The sequence below is a fragment of the Aythya fuligula genome, chromosome 5 (assembly GCF_009819795.1).
Source record: "Aythya fuligula isolate bAytFul2 chromosome 5, bAytFul2.pri, whole genome shotgun sequence".
Lineage (NCBI taxonomy): Eukaryota > Metazoa > Chordata > Aves > Anseriformes > Anatidae > Aythya > Aythya fuligula.
The window spans coordinates 5,969,437-5,975,496 of NC_045563.1; positions in this window are offsets into that span (position 1 = coordinate 5,969,437).

Here is a 6,060-nt window from a genome sequence, read left to right on the forward strand (position 1 = left end):
ATTCCTTTTTTCCTGCCTTTTGAAATGTCAGTGCCATTGTAAATGATATTTTACATGTGGAAGAGTATTTTTATTAATTGGTAGCCCATTTTTAAAATGGGAAGAATTTTAATTACTGCCCAAGACATAGCCATATGCTAGAGGATGAAGTGGGATTAATGTTACCCTATTTTTTACGAGTGTGGGTTTTTTTCAGGCTTTTTTTCTCCCCACTGAGGATGTGCATTGGTTTGAATTTGCCTACTGTTTGATAAAAATACATTTGTCAAAGCCTGACAATCTTTAACGTTTTATGGTGTGTGTTTTTAATTGACCCACTTACTTAGAATGAGAGACTAGTGGTTAAACAGTACTTGTGATTTGAGATATAGCATGTTGACAATATTTAACTGTTCGTTGTTTAAAATTCTAATTTAAAATTTTATAAGATAATAAACTAATTTGATTTAAGCCTAGCTTTCTCCCATTGAACATGCAAAATTAAGTTTTCAAGTCAGTCGTGTTTGCAAAACTGCTGTTTTGTGCACCTTGTATTGTCTTTTTGGTTGAGAATATTGTATTTAGTATGTAGTTTACTCATTTAGTAGGCAGATTCCCCAAAAGGAAAATCAGTAAAACAAGTAGATTGTAACATTTACTGCGGTTAAACAGAATCAAGACGTGGTGTATAATTACTTTTTGATAGGAAAATGTAGTACAATGCATTTTGCTATATTTGTCTTTCCCTAACTTTGAAATATACATATTTGTATATATAGCCTTAAAACTAATGCAGAGTTAGGGAACACTGAACAGTGAAAAAGTAACTTATAGTGTCTTGGAACTAAGTATAGTATATACCAGCAAACTTTTCTTTTATCCCTCTTGTCTATGTGGGGTGCTTAAAACGTAACTTCATTGTATTCAGTTTGTAATCTGTTCAAGCATGAATGAAGAAAACATAAGCACTATTTGTATTTATAAATTTATAGCAATTTTTGCTTAAAGAACCAGTTCCTTACCTACCTATGAATAAATGCTTAAAATGTCTAATTTTGTTGTAGAGTGCAAAACTATAATAATGTTAAGTTATAGCTTCACAGGCACCTAATTAACAAGCGTATTTAATACATGGCGTATTAGTGCAAAAAGCTAAACTCAGTTTAGGACTAGGCGGATAAAGTTCTGTCCTTTTTTGTAGAGACTAAAGTTTAGTTTTGGAAACTGCAAAACGTTGAACTGGACTGTGGAAACTTTGAGTTTAAAACTTTGAGAATCAGAAGCAAAACTGTGGTGTGAAAAGCCATACTTCGAACCGTAATCACTTAAAGTGTCTCAGTGACAAATGATGTATTTGAAGCCTCTTCCTATGAGGTCTCCTAAAGGTTAGGAAGAAAATAATTCTGCTATTGCTGCAGGTGCTGTAACGAGGTTTGAGGGTAGCAGAAGAAAGCCCGTTTCAGGCCTTTCTCCCTACCACCTACGTGCAGCATTTTGATGAGGTCAGAGCACTGAATCTATGATGAATGCACAAACACTGCCATTTTAGATACAGAGTTTGATTACAAAATCTTAAGTATATAAAGCATCCTAGAAAAGAGGCAAGCTGTACTTTTCACTGCTCTGAAAAGAAAAAGAAAAAGGCACTTTTGCACCTTTGTGCATCTCCTTCTTGCACCAGAAACTTTTTTGTTAATTGCTAAAAACATTAGCACCTCAGGGGCAAGGCAGCAATTTTTTTTTGAAGTATTGTGTGCTATTTATTTCCCTCATGGAAAACTATTCCTGTGTGACAAAAATGAAAATTGTGTGATGTTAAAAGATGTATTTTTAAATACATGTTCAACTAGGATGGTCCCAATTTGCTTGTTTTTTTTTTTAAGAGGAAATGATATTTGTAAAGCTACTTCACTTCGTATGCCATGCGATTTTGTTTTCCTTCTACATTTGACAGCTTCACTGGCTTCAGTTTCTGTGAGTTTTGTTACAGTCAGATTAAATGTTTCACTGATCATTCTGGGAAAATTACCTGTACTGCTTTATAGACCACTGTTTCAAACAATTCTCACTAATTCAGCATTGAAATGTGCTCAAGACAGAGGCTTTCTAAAACGTCCTAGAACAAGTGTTGGATTAGCTAAACGGAATTGTTAAGCAGGGTCCTAGACTTGCGAGGCCTTGTAAACCCGTTGTATCGGCGGAGTCCTGGTATGTGTGGTGAGTCGTGGAGCTGGGGCCTTTCTGGTGGCTGCTCTTGCCTGGTCAGCAGGCGGCACTGCACGGGCCTTGATGTGTGGCCATCACTCATTTTAATCTTCCCTCAGAAGTCAGAATCGGAGAGAGAAATTTCATCTACTTGTCATGAAACTGTGATGAGTTGGGGTAATCCTAGGTTGTCTCCTACTAGCAAAATGCCCGAAGAATATTAAACAGCAGATGAGGAATGGTAGCACTGACCTTGGCAGTTCATGCAGGTGCCAAAGCTAATCATTTTAACACCTCCTTATGATGCTAACTTGAATGTCAATTAAACTGTTTGTCACAAAACTCAGACTGTCTCAGCTGTATCGGTTAGATCTGAGCCACGTTGCTTAGTTCAAGAATTGGATCGTCAGGGTTTTAACCAAATTGGGGAACGGTTTTCACTGCAATTCGTTCCCTGCTAAGAATCTCATCTTGACTTGTTACAGTGGGTAGCATAGATTTCCTATTGCCTTTTCCTAATCCTTTATGAACTAAGGCTATAGTTTTGTGGTCAGTTGATATCAAGACTGAACTGTCTATCACTGTTAGTCTGCTCCCACTGCCCTTCTTGTGCCAGCAGTAGCGCTTCTGTGGTCATGCAGCTAGGAGTAGAAAAGAAAAATTTGTACTCTCAGCTGGACAAAGTGATATTCCAGCTACCCAGTGCTAGCACAGGGCAGGACATGGGGTGAAGACTGGGCTATGAGCGAAGGAAAGCTTGCACCACCTCTTCTACCACAGTTAAAGAAATTGGACCCAAAGCACAGATAAATGATGGGCCTGTGTAGGGAGTATCAAAGCCTTTGCAGATCTTCCTTCACGCTGTACTTAAACATTTTAGTTTGGTCAACGTTCTTTTTCTTAAAACTGGAATCATGAAACTTCGGTTTTAATGTCTTGTATGCGAGTTCCCTGCTGGCAGACTTGCTTTTTGTTGGCTGTCTCTGTGTTTGTAGCTCCGTCTTAAGAGATAGTTAGCATGGTTGTCACAATTAGACTAATGATGTGGCTGTCAGAGTTTACCTTATTTAAATGTACATCAGGATTTCATCATGCCAAGGTGTTCACCTTCATTTCTACATGCACGTTCCTGAATTGCTTTATGCACAAATGACTTGGGATATTTAAATTTCTTGATATTTAAAGTTGGCCCTCTCTGAAACAGGCTAACCTTTAATTAAATGTTACCCTTTTCCTCCTCATTTGGCAAACGCAGGGTTTTTAATGCAAACCTGATGTATCTTGCTTAGGTTAAGAACCAGCAAAGCCATGTAGAGCTATATTTTACAGTTTTCTGTAGGAAATGGAATTGCTATTCTGTGCCAAGCTTCTTGAGGTGTAAAAATGTCTTCAAGATAACTGGTATAGCTCCTTGTTCCTACAGCTATGTATGATCATGACCCGAGCCTTCATATGCTATCACAGGGTGTGAAGTCTCTACTTGGCTGAATAGATTTTTTAACTGTTTATGTACATCCTATTTCCAGAATGCTGTAGTGCATAAAATGCATGCGGTTCCCAACGTGAGCCAATAAAGCAGTGCAAAAATGAAGAAAAGTTGAAAGGTACCAATCTGGGCTGAGTATTTTGGACTGACCAGTCCGTGAGTGTTGACCAGAGAATCTGCTCTCAGCTGAGCTTTCCCTGAGCTGCCTCTGCAGAGGTCTTGCACAGTCTGCAGGTCTCAGGCATGTGCCTTCTGAAGCTTCTTGTACCTTTATTTTGCTTCATAGAGATGTTGCTTTGTAAATGACGCAGCGGTCAGCTGGACTGCGACATTTCATCCCAGAAGCTTAAGAAGCTGTAGGAAAATGTAAAGCGTTTCATTACAGCCCTGGATCGCTAAAAGCTTTCAAGTAGAAAAGAACACAGAGCATGCTAAAAGTAGAGATTACATCACCTCCTGCTGAAAAACAGTTTCCAGGAAAATCTACAAATATTTCTACGACTTACTTTTAGTACATGAAAAAGTCTGGCGCTTTAATCTGATTGTGTCTTAGTTGTCGACCTACAGCGGGCTAGGTTTTATGCCTATTACTTGTTTTATCTATGTTTTCATTTGATACTCCTTCTGCATAGCATTGAAACATTTTTCCCCGTTCTGTAGACGCTTCTATAAAAAAAAAAAAAAGTCTGCTTCCAAGCTTAGAGACTAGGAGTGATAATGGTGTCTTAGGAAAAGGGTTATAAGGGAAGACTGCTTTAAATAAAACAGCAAAAAATCATAACCATTGCAACCACAAAGTTTGGAAAAGTGGGCTTAACTTAAAGATTGCCTTTTATAGAAGTAATGAAATAGTTCTACTCTGAAAGTAACAAAACTTCAGTAGGGATGGGATGATAGGTCAGATTTCTACAGCATATATTGTTTTAACCTAGCCAGATTTTCATGTTTAACTCATTGATTCCTGCCCGAACACTTTTTAAAATATTACCAGGCATCTACTTTTTTTGTTGTTTAAATTAAAAAAAAAAAAAAAAAAAAAAAAAAAAAAAAGGAAAAGAAACCCAATGGTCCTTACTACTGCGTAACTAGTAATTTGTTTGCAAGGGTGAGTGCTATGTCAGATAGCAGCATTTTTCTTTAAGAGCACTACATCTGTACTTCTCAGCTCACTCAATAACATTGAGCCAAAACTGAAATTCATTTTTGCTTCCATTAACTGTATGGCTCTGAAGAGCTGGTGGGAGCATGTGGTTTTGTGCAGCTAAAGTAGACAGGACTTGATACATATTGTGAGTAAGCCTTCAGAGTGAAGGAGATGTCATTGTTGTTTCTTTTGAGAAATATCTTTGTGAAGAAAAATGAGAAAACTGAGACTGGCAGGTCAGAAAACATTACATCCTTTTACTTCTATTGATACCTGTAGACTGAGGTCTTCAGAGTTTAATTTCACTTGTATTACTGAATTCAACTCAATCTGAGCAGTGGAAACACGAGTAGCCAATTTCATTTTCACTATTGGGGTTTCAGGATGAAGCACAGTATTTTTGTTTGTACTGCGAGGGAAAACTGAATTAAGATGATCTTGGGAAAATCAGGCATACACTTCACAGCCTGCTGATGTGGATGGAGCATCACTCACAATATGTAAAGTTTGCACAAGTATTGTTGGAGCTTTAACTGCCCTACTTCTGTTGTAATTAAAGAGAAATATAATCTTTATTCTGTTTTGGTTTTGAAAAAGCTTTTCAAAGCCAAAGAGGAAGAAGGGGCAATCTTAAAGCAAAATGGTAGGTAAATTGGATGTAACAATGTTCTAATTCTTTGAAGGTGTAAGTCAACAGCTTTTTTTTTTTTTTGCTTTTTTTTTTTTTTTCATTTAAAACATCAGAGGGGCATGATTTAAGAGGTTCAGTCTTTCACGTAGTGCTTTTGGCTATAAAAAACAGATAAAAGGATGGAAAACAAAATGAGTCACCTGGATGGGAAAGCAATGAAGCCCAAAACCTCTAGGAATACATGTTGTGAATACACATGGCATTGCTTCCATGTCCAGTAATGGGCCTACCGGCATTTTTAGGGGAGCTTTTATTCTTACTGAGTGGTTGATGCTAGACTCAAGTCTGCTGCAGGTTGAAATTTCCAGATGTGTACATTGGAAGCTGGGTGTTATGAAATAGTCCCCCCACTGCTCTGCTGGTTTAGGCTGTGTAGGCACTCGGATGCTGGCAGCTGGGTTTCCCTAGCATACATTTAATTGTGTGCTATATGTGGTGGTGTGACTCACAGTGACCTTGAGTACCAAGAGTTGAGTTGTGTTTATTAACTGGATCTAACTCTTTGGTGCCAGGAATCTAGTTTTTAGAGGAAGTGCTGAATTACGCAAATGTTCG